This window comes from Symphalangus syndactylus, chromosome 13 (assembly GCF_028878055.3).
Source record: "Symphalangus syndactylus isolate Jambi chromosome 13, NHGRI_mSymSyn1-v2.1_pri, whole genome shotgun sequence".
NCBI classification, from domain to species: Eukaryota; Metazoa; Chordata; class Mammalia; order Primates; family Hylobatidae; genus Symphalangus; species Symphalangus syndactylus.
The window spans coordinates 41,271,650-41,289,203 of NC_072435.2; positions in this window are offsets into that span (position 1 = coordinate 41,271,650).

Here is a 17,554-nt window from a genome sequence, read left to right on the forward strand (position 1 = left end):
ATGACCCAATCACCTCCCACCAGATCCCACCTCCAACACTGAGGGTTACAATCTGACATGAGATTGAGCAGAGACAGACCCAAACCATATCAATGGCTTTGTTCTTCAAGACCTGCGACTAAAGGTTTTCCGCAATTATTAAGCAAGGATGTGTAGGTTTAGCCTGGAAGTTTCATATTCAGCATCAGGAACTGATCCAGGCTTTGTAGGACCTATACAATTGGGCAGAAAGAGTCCCTCTTTAAGAAGAGGACAAACAGCAATGCAGAATTAGTGCAGCCACATAAGCACATTGTCAGGGTCTCTCCTCGGGCCATGGAGAGGCCCATAAAAGTGGGGATCCTGCAGCTTTTGCCACATCAGTTCCAAGGCAAGTCCCCCTTTGTTTATTTGTTCTCCAAGACACTCACTGATAGCAGCAGAAACAGTCGTTTTAAAATGCAGATCTGAGCCAGGTATGGTGGTGTGCGCCTGTAAGTTCCAGCTACTTGGGAGGTTGGGGCAGGAGGATCACTTCAGCCCAGGAAGTCAAGACTGCAGTGAGCTATGATTGTGCATTGCAGCCTGAGCAACAGAACTACCTCTAAAAGAATAACAATAATAAATGTGAAATAAATCTTTGAAAATGTAAATATGACCTGCTGTGCTTCTTCTTAAAATCTTTCTGTGACCTCCCACTGCCCTTTGGATAAGGAAAAAAGTCTTAACTTCTAGATCCCTACATCTTTTTATCTCTACTCCTTCAGTCTTTCTGAAGTCACTTTGGACTTCTTTCTTTTCCAAAATAAGCTATTTCCTATCTCAGTTACCTCTGCTTAGATCACTCCTCCAAACCACCTTGTTATCCTTTATACTGTAGCTCAAATACATTTCTGAAGGGAAGTCTCCTTGTCTACCACCTCAGACAAGACCCGAGTTTAGAGTTCTTTGTAGACTTTTTCTCCAAACCACAAATCACACTTTAAAATTATGTCTTTTGAGATATGATTATTTATTCAAAATCCGGCTCTTCCACTTGATGGATCCAAGATTAAACATCGATTGTCATAAGCCAGTGAGCTTTGGAGTCATTTGTTACTGCAGCATAACCTAATCTGTGCTGACTGACACATGAGACCAGCCAGGTTAAAACAGCACATTGGAATGAATGACATTCATTCTACCAGCTACCTAGGAAATGTGCAGAATCCATGAGATAAAAATAAATCCACTTCCTTTACCTATGAGCAGTTTCTATTTAATCATGTTTACATTTTATTCACTAATAAGAATGAATAAGCAACTTCCAAAGGTTCCAAAGTGCAGCACCCAGTTCAGCGTGAGACACAAGAAAAGGGAAGGGAGTTCTAGCTTTGAGAATTTGGAACATGAACTGTTCACCTTCATTCTGATTGGTCGGGTTATGTGGGAATAAAATATTTCGGCTGTTTGTGAAGTTGCTCTTGCAGATGATCAATTATAAGAATGAGGTCACCTTCACCCTGGCCAATTCAGTAAGCCAATCACCCTATTGCTGTGTATGCTCACCCACAGTCCACACCCATGGCCTCAAGTCTATCTCAATACACCCAGTTGGCTTGCTGTTAGCTTCTGATAGTACAAGGCACAACAGAGAGGAGGAAATGGGAAGAGGACAAAAAAAGAGGATTCTTCCTCTTGGAGTCGCCAGTAGCATCACATCATTCCAGTTTCCAACTTTTTTTGCCCCACACACAAAACCGGCATCATTGTGCCCCCTGAAATATACATGCATCAGCTGGCCAGCAGCTCCGTCTCAGATATATGCACAGATATGCACATGGCACTGTCTTCTTCCTCTTCTAAGATTCTAGAGTCTGATAACCTCAACTCTTCCCAGTGTTTCCCAGGCCTCAGCTTGTCAGCTGATTCCACAGAAATTATTTCTGGGTTAGCACTAGTGTTAACCAGGTCCTTGTTAACTAGTCTTGCCTTCTTGCTTTTCTGGTCCTTCACTACCTGTTTAATTAATTCCCATGTTAAATTCTTTCTGTTAAAAGACATCAGCAGATGATTGGGTAATGAAAATATGGTATATATACAGAATGGACTATGATTCTGCCATAAAAAAAAGAGTGAAATCATGTCTCAGAAAGTCAAATAGCACATGTGTATTAGACCGTTCTCATGCTGCTAATAAAGACATACCCAAGACTGGGTGATTTATAAAGAAAAGAGGTTTGATGGATTCACAATTCCATATGGCTGGAGAGGCCTCACAATCATGGTGGAAGGTGAAGGAGGGGCAAAGGCACATCTTACATGGTGGCAGACAAGAGAGCATGTGCAGGGGAACTGCCCTTTATAAAGCCATCGGATCTCCTGAAACTTACTCACTATCACGAGAACAGCATGAGGGTAACTGGCCCCATGATTCAATTACCCCCCACTGGGTCCCTCCCATGACACATAGGGATTATGGGAACTACAATTCAAGATGAGATTTAAGTGGGGACACAGCCAAACCATATCAACATATTCTCATTTGTAAGTGGGGGCCAAATAATGTGTAGACAAGGACATACAGTGTGGAATTATAGACACTGGAGAGGCAGAAGGGTAAGAGAGTAGCAAGAGATGGAGGATGAGAAATTACTTTATGGGTACAATGTACATTATTTGGGTGACGGTTACACTAAAAGCCCAGACTTCACCACTAGGCAACACATCCATGTAACAAAACTGGCCTTGTACTCCTTAAATTTATGCAAATTTTTTTCTTTTTTTTTTTTTTTTGAGACGGAGTCTTACTCTGTCACCAGGCTGGAGTGCAGTGGTGCAATCTTGGCTCACTGCAATCTCCACCTCCCAGTTCAAGCAATTCCCCTGCCTCAGCCTCCCAAGTAGATGGGATTACCGGTGCCCACCACCACGCCTGGCTAATTTTTTGTATTTTAGTAGAGACGGGGTTTCACCATGCTGGCCGGGGTGGTCTCCATCTCCTGACCTTGTGATCCACCCACCTCAGCCTCCTGAAGTGCTGGGATTACAGGTGTGAGCCACTGCGCCTGGCCCTATGCAAAATTTTCTCGATGATGGCTTCTGGAAAATGTCATCTATAAGAAACTATAAGTAGAACGCAAATAAATGATAGAATATGAGCTTTCAGTGTCTACATTCCATAAATCCAGTAAATAATAAATATTAACATACAGGCCAGGTGTGGTAGCTCACATATGTAACCCCAGCACTTTGGGAGGAGGAGGTGGGCAGATAGCTTGAGCTCAGGAGTTTGAGACTGCCTGGGCAACATGGTGAAACCCCACTTCTAAGAAAAATGCAAAAACAAATAGCCAGGCATGGTGATGCATGCCTATAGCCCCAGCTACCAGGGAGGCTGAGGTGGGAGGATCACCTTGATCCTGGGAGGTGAAGGTTACAGTGAGCCAAGATGGCACCACTGCACTCCAGCCTGGGTGACAGAGTGAGACCCTGTCTCAAAGAATAAATAATTAACATACAAAAAAAATTATCTCTGTTAAAATATCTTGAGTCCTCCCACAACATGGATAAATCTTGAAAACATTGTGTTAAGTTAAATAAGCCAGAGACACGACACACAAATATTATGTGATTCCACCTTAGAAGGTACCCAGAATAGGCAAGTTTATAGAGGCGGAAAGTCGACTAGAAGGTTTCCAGAGCTGGGGATAAGGAGGAACAGGGAGTGATTGCTTAATGAGTTTGAGTTTTATTTGGGGGGTGATGAAAACATTTTGGAAATAGTGGTGATGGCTGTACAATGTTGTGAGTGTAATTCATGCCACTGAACTGCACACTTTAAAAATGGTTAAAGTGGCCAGGCATAGTTGCTCACACCTGTAATCCCAGCACTTTGGGAGGTCAGGGCAGGAGGATTGCTTGAGCCCAGGAGTTCGAGACCAGCCTGGGCAACCTAGCGAGAATCCCCCCATCTCTTCCAAAAATCTAGAGGAAAAGAAAGACTGTCAAAAAATCATGAAAAACAAGGAAAGGCTGAGAAACTGTCAGACCAAAGGAGACTAAGAAGACAAGATGACTAAATGCATTGTCAGATCCTGGATAGGATTCTAGAAACAGAAAAAGGACATTTGTGGGAAAATGGGTGAAATATGAATAAAACCTGGAGTTTAGTTAGTAGTACTGTACCAATGTTAGTTTTGACAAATGTATTCCGGTTATGTAAAATGTTAACATTAAAAGAAACCAGATGAAGGAGCAGTGTAGGAATTCTCTCTACTGTTCTTGCAACTTTTCTGTAAACTTAGAATTATTTCCCAAAGTAAGTTTATTTAGCGTTGCAATGAACATGGGAGTTCAGGTATCTCTTTAGTATACGGATTTCAACAATTTAATCGTGGCACAATGTAAACGTATGTTACAGTGTCACATTGTACCCCATAAATGTGCACAATTGTTATTGTCAATTGGAAATAAACAAAGTTTATCTAAAACAAACAAAAAAAATAACTGGGGTAGTTTTCATTAACCTTGATTGCAAGGGGGTATAATCATCATTGATTATCAAGCAGGAGAAACAAACCTAAAGTATCTAATCCACATAAATGAATTTGTCGGTTCTCATCTGTTGCTATTAAATGAATACAATGTAATATCCAATTGGCAAATCATTAATTTTGATTTATACTTAATTTGAGAAGTGTTTGGATTTTGTACCTGGTGCTGGGGGTCAGAACAGTACTGTGTCATTTAATAGCTGCGGGATTCTGGGTGGGTTTAGCTTTTTAGGCAACATATCTATTCCTTTGGATAGACTCTTGGTAAGAAGTGGGTTGAAAGAGATTAGGGAACAGATATTGAGTATTTCCTGACCATGCCCAACATTTTCCCGTTGATTATTCTGTAGAAACCAGCATTGGTGGGAAGACTGAATAAATGATCCGCCCACGCAAACCACGGAATTAAAGAATGTTTGCACACCCAGAAGGCACACCCCTGGTTGTTCACGTTGACTGTGCATATATCCAAACGGGATTTCTATACCACAATTTCCCAAATGTTGTTCTTTTACATGTAAACTTCATCCCATAACTGCATATCCCCGTGTGATTGTTCCATTAATATTTTTCTTTAAAATAATTCTATTTTCTTTAATTCAAAAAGAAACTGTCTCAGAATTCACCACTATATAATTCATCCATATAACAAAAACCATTTGTACCCCCAAAAGCTATTGAAATTTAAAAATTGCTTTAAAAAGGAAACGGTTGGCCAGGCACAGTGGCTCACGCCTGTAATCCTAGCACTTTGGGAGGCTGAGGCGAGTGGATCACGAGGTCAGGAGATTGAGACCATCCTGGCCAACATGGTGAAACCCCATCTCTACTAAAAATACAAAAATTAGCGGGTGTGGTGGCACGCACCTGTACTCTCAGCTATTCGGGAGTCTGAAGCAGGAGAATTGGGAGGTGAAGGTTGCAGTGAGCTGAGGATGCAGAAGTTGCAGTGAGCCAAGATCTCACCACTGCACTCCAGCCTGGCGACAGAGTGAGACTCTGTCTCAAAAAAAAAAGGAGGCGGGGGGACTGTTATCCATACAATAAAATATTATTCGGTAATAAAAAGGAATGAAGAGCCAGGTGGAGTGACTCTCACCTGTAATCTTAGCACTTTGAGAGGCTGAGATGAGAGAATTGCTTAAGGCCGGGAGTTCAAGACCAGCCCCAGCAACAGAGAGAGACCCTGTCACTACCAAAAAAAAAGAAGAAAACATTAGCTGGGTGTGGTGGTGCCTGCCTATAGTCCCAGCTACTCAGGAGACGGAAGTGGGAGGATCACTTGAGTCCAGTAATTAGAGGGTGCAGTGAGCTAGGATCATGCCACTGCATTCTAGCCTGGGCAACAGATCAATACCCTGTCTCAAAATAAAATAAAATAAAACAATTAAATTTAAAATAAGAAAAGGAATGAAGAACTAATACAGGCTACAACCTGAATGAACCTTGAAAACATTATGCAAAGTGGGAAAAGCCCATTGCAAAAAGCCACATATTACACAGTTCCATTGCTATGAAATGTTCAGAACAGGAAAGTCCTTAAAGACAGGAAGAGGCCAGGCATGGTGGATCGTGCCTGTAATCCCAACACTGGGAGGCTGAGCCAGGTGGATCATGAGGTCAGGAGTTCAAGGCCAGCTTGACCAATCTGGGGAAACCCGGTCTCTACTAAAAATACAAAAAGTAGCCGGGCGTGGTAGTGCGTTCCTGTAGTCCCAGCTACTCAGGAGGCTGAGGCAGGAGAATTGCTTGAACCCAGGAGGCAGAGGTTGCAGTGAGCCAAGATCGCGCCACTGCACTCCAGCCTGGGCAACAGAGCGAGACTCTGTCTCAAAAAAAAAAAAAAGTGTATGAGCACTTTAATTTCAATAGATTTGTTCACTCATTCATTGCATTAAAATAATTTATCAAATCTCTGTCAAATACCTAATGCTGTACTAGGTGCTGGAAGTAGTGTCATCAACAAAGACAAAGTCATTGATCTCATGGAACTGACATTGTGCATGGAAATGCTGTGATAAGCAAACACATAGCACTACAATATATATTTTTAGTAGTGCTAAGTGTCATGGAGAAAAATAAAACATCGTAAGTGGGTTACAGAATCATGCAAGCAAGATGCATTTTTATTGTGGTAAAATACACATAATATAAAATGTATCGCTTTAACCATTGTTTTTTGTTTTTTGGTTTTTTTTTTTTGAGGCAGAGTTTTGCTCTTGTTGCCCAGGCTGGAGTGCAGTGGTATGATGTCGGCTCACTGCAACCTCCACCTCCCAGGTTCAAGGGATTCTCCTGCCTCAGCCTCCCAAGTAGCTGGGATTACAGGCGCCCACCACCATGCCCAGGTAATTTTTGTATTTTTAGTAGAGGCGAGGTTTCACCATGTTGGCCAGGCTGGTCTCAAACTCCTGACCCCAGGTGATTTTCCCACCTCAGCCTCCCAAAGTGCTGGAATTACAGGCATGAGCCACCATGCCCAGCCTCGCTTTAACCATTTTAAAATATTCAAGCAATGGCATTTAGTGCATTCACAGTGTTCTGCAACCAACACCTCTAGTCCCAGAATATTTTTATTACCTAAAAGGAAACTCTACACCCAGACAGATGGTCATGGAGGTGACATTTGAACAGGAATCTGAAGGAAGAGCAAGTGAGTGCCATGTCAAGACCTGATCTTCTTTGCTTACTACCTTCATCCCATATCAACAAACTCCTGTACTATTATTTCGTTCATATTTTCCTTTAAAGCGAGTCTGTCTCTTTACTTAAGAGTATAGTTATCTGCTGGGTACGGTGGCTCATGCCTGTAATCCCAGCACTTTGGGAGGCTGAGGCAGGTGGATTGCTTGAGGTCAGGAGTTCAAGACCAGCCTGACCAACATGGTGAAACCCCATCTCTACTAAAAATACAAAAATTGGCCTGGCGTGGTGGTGGGTGCCTGTAGTCCCACCTACTTGGGAGGCCGAGGCAGGAGAGTTGCTTGAACCCGGGAGGCAGAAGTTGCAGTGAGCCGAGGTCATGCCACTGCACTCCAGCCTGGGCAACAGAGTGAGACTCCATCTCAAAATAAATAAATAAATAAATAAATAAACAAACAAATAAATGTACAGTTATCCATAGAATAGAATATTATTTGGCAATTTAAAAAAATAAAGTACCATCTGTTGCTGAAAAGAGTCAAACTCTGTAAAATGTTTGAAGAAATTTATTCTGAGCCAAATATCAGTGACCATGGTCCATGACACAGCCCTCAGGAGATCCTGAGAACATGTGTCCAAGGTGGTCAGGGTGCAGCTTGGTTTTATACATTTTAGGGAGACATGAGATGTAGGGAGCCAAAGGCCCGTGGGACGTGACCAACTCAGCATTCCAACGGAGGCTACATGATCAAACATCAAACTGTTTATCATGAATGCAGGATGTGAGCAAACTCATGGCTGCTCCTGCCAGAAGGTTTGCTGGAGGCAATCTCTGGCGCAGAGGTTATCTACTGTGACATCTAGAGCCTGCTGTTCGAGGAATGCAGTCTTGCAAGCCTACTCTGGACTGAGCCCCTGACCCCTTCTTCCACCCCCCTTCTCACTATCTCTTTTGCCTAATAAATACGGAGGGCTGTGTAAAGCTCAGGGCCCTTGTCCACTAGAGGCAAGGTGCCCCCGACCCCTTTTTCCAAATATACTCTTTTGTCTCTTGTCTTTTATTCCTGTGTTCGCCCCCTTTGTTCAGTCCACCAGGGGTCATGGCAGGTTACATAGTGGCACCCCAAACAGCGACAGAATCAGGCTCTCAACAATGAGAGCTTACATCAGTCAATACGTGTAAGATGTACACTGGCTCAGTCCGGAAAGGCTGGACTACTGGAAGCAGGGGCCTCCAGGTCGTAGGCAGATTCAAAGATTTTCTGATTGGCAATTGGTTGAAAAGAGTTATTATCTAAAGACCTGGAATCAACAGAAAGGAATGTCTGGGTTAAGATAAGGGATTGTGGAGACCAAAGTTTTATCATGCAGATGAAGCTTCCAGGTAGCAGGCTTCAGAGAGAATAGATTATAAACGTTATCAGACTTAAAAAGGTACCAGACTCTTAGTTAATTCTCTCCTAGATCAGGGAAAAGATCCAGAAAGGAAAGAAGATTCCGTATGTTAGGAATAACGCTCAAAATCCTCAGGAAATTGAACACTCAAACAAAGGATTCTTAGCAAAGCAATTTTACTTCTGTGGAGAGGGGTACCTACTTGGCAAGTCACCATAAGAGCACACCTGAACCAAGGGGCACGAGAGCCTTTATTCCTGATGCAAGTCCTGCCCCTGTACCCTTTCCCCATTGGCTGGGGTCAGGTCGTACAATCTAAACTAATCCCAGTTGGCTAAACATTTGATTTTGTTAGTTAAGGTGGGCACATAAAAGAAAGCAGAGAGGAAAGGGGAAGCGGTGTCTGTAGTGAGCTAGAAAGTTAGTCTTCTTTTTAAATAAGGGAAGGAATGTGAGCTGGTTCTGATAACGCCTGGTACTGTGGCGTGCCTGGGCATCTAACAAAGGCAAAAAGGAAAAAAGGGAGAAAAAGGAAAAAGAGTGGGGGGTACTATGAATTAAAGAATAAAAGATTGATCGGGTTATTTGAAGAGAAACCTCATCCTATCCCACACCTATAGCATGTAAGTGTGTAAATTTTCCCCACAAGAGATAGATTTGCAGGGCCATTTCAAAATATGTCAAAGAGATATATTTTAGGGTAAAATAGACTTTGATTTCTTTCAGGGCCTCCCATCTGTCATGTGATGCTATCCTAGAGTCAGGCTGGAATTTGGTGTCTTATTGCTACAAAAGGTCTTCTTGTCAGTGTTAAGATCTTTGTTTGAATGTTAATGCTGGTCAGCTGGGCCTGAATTCCAAAGGGAGGAGGCTGTAATGAGGCATGTCTGATCCCTTTGTCCCATCATGGCCTCAACTAGCTTTTCAGGTTAACTTTGGAATGCCCTTGGCCAAGGGGAGGATCCATCAGTCGATTGGGGGCTTAGAATTTGATTTTTGGTTTAAAAGTCACCCCTCTGTATATCCTCAGAGGATTGGTTCCAGGACTTCCCATGGATCGTGTGGATCAGTACAGTCAACTCTCTTCTCAGATTCAACCAACTACAGATGAAAAATATTTTTTAAAAAAATCCTAAAAAAAAAAACAAAATAAAAATACAAAGAAAGAACAACATAGTATAACAACGATTTATGTAGCATTTACATTGTATTAGGTTCCAATACAATCCAAGGATGCTCAAGTCCCTTATACAAAATTGCATAATATTTGCATACAACCTACACACATCCTTCTGTATACTTTATATTACCTGCAGGTTAATTATACTACCTAATACAATGTAAATGCTACATAAATCATTGTTATACTATAGTGTCCTTTATTTGTGTTTTTATTGTTGTATTGTTATTTTTTATTGGACTTTTTTCGAATATTTTTCATCTATAGTTGGTTGAATTTGAGGAGAGGGTTGACCATGTTGATTCACGCTACAGCATGAAGGATCCTTGAAAACATTATGCTCTTAAAGGGGAGACTTGAAGGGGAAACTCCTGGTGGCTTTAGGAGAAACGCAGGCACCCACAAGTAGAAATATTGAGAAAGCAGATTTTAGCTTAACCTCAGGAAGAACCTTCCAACTCCGTAAACCATTCCCCAATGAAACTACCCAGCTCTAAATTCCAAGATCTCCCTCCACACAACCCTGAAGCTACTTAGGCAGAGCTCGTCCACAACAATCCCCAGAAAAGAACAAACCTGTCTCAGGCAAGCACGCAAGGAAATATTCTTCCACAATTATCGATCAAAGACACGCAAATTCCACCGGCCCTGCAAGGAACGACCTGTTAAAACTCTACCAGATTAGGCCGGGCGTGGTGGCTCACACCTGTAATCCCAGCACTTTGGGAGGCCGAGGCAGGCAGATCACGAGGTCAGGATATTGAGACCATCCTGGCTAACACAGTGAAACTCCGTCTCTACTAAAAAAAATACAAAAAATTAGCCAGGAGTGGTGGCGGGCACCTGTAGTCCCAGCTACTTGAGAGGCTGAGGCAGGAGAATGGCGTGAACCCGGGAGGCGGAGCTTGTAGTGAGCCGAGATCGCACCACTGCACTACAGCCTGGGTGACAGAGCAAGACTCTGTCTCAAAAAAAAATAAATTAAAATTTAAAAAAAACTCTACCAGATTAGCAAGAAGTTTTATGAGCTGGAAGTAAAATTCCTTGAGGCCCTATAAATTATTACAACCTTTGGAAATCAGCGGTTTTGTCAAGAGCTGTAAAAATATTCTCTCCCTTTGATCCAATAATTCCACTTCAAGGAAGTTATTTTTTAAAAAGCAGCAATGTTCTCATTTGTGGGAGCTAAAAATTAAACCAATTGAACTCATGGAGATAGACAGTAGAAAGATGATTACCAGAGGCTAGGAAGTGTAGTGGAGGTGTGGGAAAGGTTTAATGGATATGAAAAACAGAGAAAATAAATAAGAACTAGGATTTGCTATCACAGCAGGGTGACTATAGTCAAAAGCAATTTAATTATACTTTTTTTTTTTTTGAGACGGAGTCTCACTGTATTGCCAGGCTGGAGTGCAGTGGTGCGATCTCAGCTCACTGCAACCTCCCATTCCCTGGTTCAAGCGATTCTCCTGCCTCAGCCTCCTGAGTAGCTGGGATTACAGGCATGCACCACCATGGCCAGCTAATTTTTGTATTTTTAGTAGAGACAGGGTTTCTCCATGTTGGTCAGCATGGTCTCGAGTATAATTGGATTCTTTGTAACACAAAGGATAAATGCTAGAGGGAATGGATACCCCATTTACCCTGATGTAATTATTATGCATTGCATACCTGTATCAAAATACCTCATGCACCCCATAAATATATACATCTACTATTGTACCCACAACAATTTAAAATTATAACTTTTTCTTATTTTCTTTTCTCTTTAAAAAAGAAGTAACACAACAAAATAAGAAAAAATTTTAAGTGGTTACTTCAGCCTTATGGACAATTTTTTAAAGCAATAAAAATGTTATGTTAGTCATTATTTATGCATCCCATGGAATGATAAGAAGCCACTGAAGTGGTCATTATGATGGGTATTTGGCAATAGAGGGGAGCATGATCTTCTGATGTTATGTGGGGAAAACACAGAGGGAAATGAGATGCTCCATGCACTTCCAACTAAGCCCAAATAAATTGGATACAGGCCAAGAGTAAAAGGAAACTAAACTGTGCAAGATTCCCCAAATGTAGCTTGATTTTTTGCACATCCTGTTTCCTCTGTCTGCAACTGTATTTCTCTCTTTCTGTCTGCCTCTCTCTCTCTCTCTCATACATACATATAAATATGTACACATTCACATACACACATTATATGCTCAAATACACACATATACATAAGCCCGCACAATATACATACAGTCACACACACATACATGTGTATGCATTCACTTACACATATTATAGCTCATATGCACACATACACATAAGCCCACACTTATACACACAGTCATACATAAACCTAAATATGTACACATTCACATACACACGTTGTATGCTTGTATACACACATACACCTATGCCCGCTCAATAGACATATACACATACACACACACACACACACACACACACACAGTCGCAAACACTCTCTTCTCCTTCAAGACATGGCTCACATTGTCACTTCCATGAAGCATTCCTTGGCCCTTTTTTTTTGAGACAGGGTTTCACTCATGTTGCCCAGGCTGGAGTGCAATGGCACCATCTTGGCTTACCACAACCTCCACCTCCCAGATTCAAGCAATTCTCTTGCCTCAGCCTCCCGAGTAGCTGGGATTACAGGCATGTGCCACCATGCCTGGGTAATTTTGTATTTTTAGTAGAGACAGGGTTTCTCCATGTTGGTCAGGCTGGTCTCGAACTCCCAATCTCAGGTGATCTGCCCGCCTCGGCCTCCCAAAGTGTTGGGATTACAGGTGTGAGCTGCCTCACCCAGAAGGCCCTTTCATGTGCTCTGAATTGCTCTTTCCCCTGTCATCTGACACTTTGAAGAGCTCTGTTCATTCATTCATCGCTTCACCCCACAAATACTGTTTTTAGACCTTGAGTGTTTGTTTGGAGGTTCTAGCAGGGGAGTGTAGCTACTCCTATACCCTTGACTGAAGGCCATTCCTCCTCTATCGGAGATGGTCGTCCTCTTTGACTGAGCATGCAGCTTCAGGAGGGAGGCACATGGAGTGGTGAAGAAGGAAGGAGACACCAGCCTAGCCAGCCAGATCAACTGAATCAACCCTGGCAATCAATGGGGTGACAGTTGTCACAGCCAAATCACCCTCACATACCCACAGATATTGTTTTCAAACTGAACTGGAGTGTGCTCACCCAGAACAGTATAGCCAAGCACTGACCTCAGGACAATAGCAAGAGAAAGTGAAGCATTTACTTCAGGGCACCAAGCACGGAGAATTTGGCTAGTCAGGCTTAAGACTTGAACTCCCAGCTGGCTTACAGGTAAGAGTTTTTAAAGATGGGGAGACAGCAGTTACAGGCAAAGCACTATTCACAATAACAAAGACATGGAATCAACCCAAATGCCCATCAGTGATAGACTGGATAAAGAAAATGTGGTACATATACACCATGGAATACTACGCAGCCATAAAAAAGGAATGAGCTCATGTCCTTTGCAGGGACACGGATGAAGCTGGAAACCATTATCCTCAATAAACTAATGCAGAAACAGAAAACCATATGCCATGTGTTCTCACTTATAAGTGGGAGCTGAACAATGAGAACACACGGACACAGGGAAGGGAACAACACACACTGTGGCCTGTTGCGGGGTATGGGGAGGGAGAGCATCAGGATAAATAGCTAACGCTTGTGGGGCTTAATACCTAGGTGATGGGTTGATCGGTGCAGCAAACCACCATGGCACAAGTTTACCTATGTAACAAATCTCCACATCCTGCACAAGTATCCCAGAACTTAAAATTAAATTTTTAAAAAAGAAGTTATGAGCAAAGCCATAAATCAATACATGGAAGTTATCCATTGGTTTGACCTGAAAAGGTGAGGCATTTCGAAGCTGAGGCCCAACACTCACAGGCAGATTGAAAGATCTTATTATTTGCTATTGGTTAAGGAGGGAAAGCTTTGTCTAAAATATCAGGATCAGCAGAAAAGAATGTTAGCTCTGGCTCATGGGTGTGGCCTCCTCCAGGCCCCTCAGGAAGAATTTTAGAACAAAGAAGCCCAGTCAGAATTCAGACCTCAGTTTCCCTTATGTGAGATCTACATGCCTGAAGATCCATTTGGTGGGAGTCCAGGCTTCTGAAAAACAATTCAGGAACATATGTTAGGATGTTATCTTTTTTTTTTTTAATGTTGTCACTTTTTAAATTTTTTTATTTCCATGGGATTTTGGGGAACAGGTGGTATTTGGTTACATGAGTAAGTTCTTTACTGGTGATTTGTGAGATTTTGGCGCACCCATCACCCAAGCAGTATACACTGACCCCAATTTGTGGTCTTTTGTCCCTCACCCCCCTCCTACCCTTTCCTCCAAGTCCCCAAAGTCCATTGCATCATTCTTACGCCTTTGCATCCTCATAGCCTAGTCCCCACTTATGAGTGAGAACATACAATGTTTGGTTTTCCATTCCTAGAATAATAGTCTCCAATTCCATCCAGGTTGCTGCAAATGCCATTAATTCATCCTTTTTATGGCTGAGTAGTATTCCATTATATATACCACAGTTTCTTTATCCACTTGTTGATCGATGGGCATTTGGGCTGGTTCCATATTTTTGCAATTGTGAAATGTGCCAAATTGTGCTGATATAAACATGTGTGTGCAAGTATCTTGTTGGTAAAATGATTTCTTTTCCTCTGGGTCAATACCCAGTAGTAGGAATGCTGGATCAAATAATACTTCTACTTTTAATTCTTTAAGGAATCTCCACACTGTTTTCCATAGTGGTTGTACTAGTTTACATTCCCACCAGTGGTGTAGAAGTATTCCTTTTCCACCATATTCACACCAACATCTATTTTTTTTTAATTTTTGATTATGGCCATTCTTGCAGGAGTAAGGTGGTATTGCATTGTGGTTATCTTTAGTTTCTATGGGAATCAAACACCTCCTGACTCTGTCTTCCTTAGCTGTTGTTTTAAGCTACTATTACCTTCTTGCTTATCAAGTTGATCATTTATTTTTAAGGCTAGTTAGGTGCCTGGAATTTCCCATGAAGGAATTCAAGATTTTCCTTTATTTCTATCCTTGGCAGGAGTCATAGGCCCCTAAGAGGGGTCCCTGCTCCGTCTCAATATTAGTTGAACATTAACATTGCTCTAGGAGCTGGGAACACAGTAGTGACCAGACCCAATCTCTTCTTCCTAGCACTCACGCTCAGTGATAACACTCATCTCACTGAATGGGAGTGTTTTTGTTTAAACTCCTTGTCTTCTCACTCAAGCTAGGAGCTCATGAAATATCTACCTAAGGACTTTTATATCTGTAGAGTAGGGGGCTTACTAGATTTCTGTTGGGTTCATGGATTAGATGGCCGGATAAATTTGCCAAAATGAAACACCATATTAGATTGGTAGAAATCTGGGTTCCTTGGTTTGTTAACTTGGATTCCTCCAAAAGCGACATGGAGACAAGGCTTTGGGTTGCCTAAAGCTACCTCCTTACGTATTTTAAGTTTGGCCTAAAGGTTTGTCTCTACATAGAGAACTATAAGTTAAACGAAAGTGTAAACAAACTGTGTGACCTTCTCTTGTGCCAATCATCAAGTTTTGGCCAATCAAAGGGGGCCAACAGTTCACGCCATATTCAAATAAGGGAAATGTTGAACTGTAACCAATCTGGTGGTTTCTATACCTCGCTTCTCTTTTCCATACATCTCTTTCCTTTTTCTGTCCATAAATCTTCTTCCGCCATGCGGCTGTGCTGATGTCTCTCTGAGCCTACGGTGGCCTGGGAGGCTGCCCGATTCACAAATTGTTCTTTGCTCAATTAAACTCTGTTAAATATAATTTGGCTAAGGTTTTTCTTTGAACAGGGTGCAAGGTGATTCCAGGAAAAATGATGATGGAGCTGAGATGTGAGAAAAGAGGCAACTGGGAGACTGATCAAACATAGCTCATAATTGTCCCACTGAGTAGCAATGGATAAGGGTGTTTATCCATCATCTCTCCTCTCTCACCAGTTTGGGGTTGCTTGTGTGGGTTTGAATTCCCTTGGTAAGTCCAGTCCTTCTCAGACACAGATGTTAACAGAAAAAAAAGTCTTCTGTAAAACATTCTTTTTTTTTTTTTTTTTTTAGGCAGAGTCTCACTCTGTTGCCCAGGCTGGAGTGCAGTGGTGCCATCTCTGCACACTGCAAGCTCTGCCTCCCGGGTTCACGCCATTCTCCTGCCTCAGCCTCCCAAGTAGCTGGGACTACAGGCGCCCGCCACCACGACTGGCTAATTTTTTGCACTTTTTTTTTTTAGTAGAGACGGGGTTTCACCGTGTTAGCCAGGATGGTCTCCATCTCCTGACCTCGTGATCCACCCGCCTCGGCCTCCTAAAGTGCTGAGATTACAGGCGTGAGCCACCGCGCCTGGGTTTATTTCAGCCAATATAAGTAACCATGGCCCAGGGAGACACAACCTCAAGCGGTCCTGAGAAAGCGTGCCCAAGGCAGTCAGATTGCAGTTTGGTTTTACACATTTTAGGGAGGCAGAAGTTACAGGCAAAGCTCTAAATTAATACCTAGAAATTATACATTGGTTTCACCCAAAAAGGCATGACATCTTGAAGCAGGGAGGAAGCTTATAGGTCATAGGTGGATTCAAACATTTTTCTGATTAGCAATTGGTTGAAAGAGTTAAGCTTGCTCTGAAGACTTGAAGTCAGAAGGTCAGAGGCATTTGAACAAGAGCAACTCAATCTTGAATAAGGGCTGGGTAAATTAAGGCTGAGACCTACTGGGCTGCATTCCCAGGAGGTTAAGGCATTCTCAGTCACAGGATGAGATAGAAGATCAGCACAAGGTACAGGTCACAAAGACCTTGCTGATAAAAGGATGCAGTAAAGAAGCCTACCAAAACCCACCAAAACTAAGATGATGAGAAAAGTGACCTCTGTTCATCCTCACTGCTCGTTATACACTAATTATAATACATTAGCTGCTAAAAGACACTCCCACCAGCGCCATGACAGTTTACAAATGCCATGGCAACGCCAGGAAGTTACCTTATATGGTCTGAGTTACCTTATATGGTCCAATGGGGAGGAACCTTCAGTTATGTGAATTGCCCACCCCTTTCCAAACTCATGAATAATCCACCCCTTGTTTAGCATAGAACCAAGAAATAACTTAAGTATTATCAGTTGAGCAGCCCAAGCTGCTGCTCTGTCTATGGAGTAGCCATTCTTTATTCCTTCACTTTAATAAATTTGCTTTCACTTTTTGGATTCGCCAAAATTCTTTCCTGTGCAAGATCCAAGAACCCTCTCTCGGGGTCTGAATTGGGATCCCTTTCAGGTAACAAATAGAAAGAAATGTCTAAGTTAAGGGGGGTTGGCCTGGCATGGTGGCTCACACCTGTAGTGCCAGCACTTTGGGAGGCTGAGGCGCACAGATTGCTTGAGCTCAGGAGTTCGAGACCAGCCTGGCACCACGGTGAAACCCCATCTCTACCAAAAATACAAAAAATTAGCTGGGCGTGGCAGCAGGCACCTGTAATCTCACCCACTCAGGAGGCTGAGGCAGAAGAATCGCTTGAACCTGGGAAGTAGAGATTGCAGTGAGCCAAAATCTCACCACTGCACTCCAGCCTGGGTGACAGCATAAGACCTTGCCACAAAAGAAAAGAAAAGAAAAGAAAAGAAAAAGGAAAGGAAAATAAAAAAGAAAGGAAAGGAAAGGAAAGGAAAGGAAAGGAAAGGAAAGGAAAGGAAAGGAAAGGAAAGGAAAGGAAAGAAGGAAGGGAAAGGAGAAAAGAA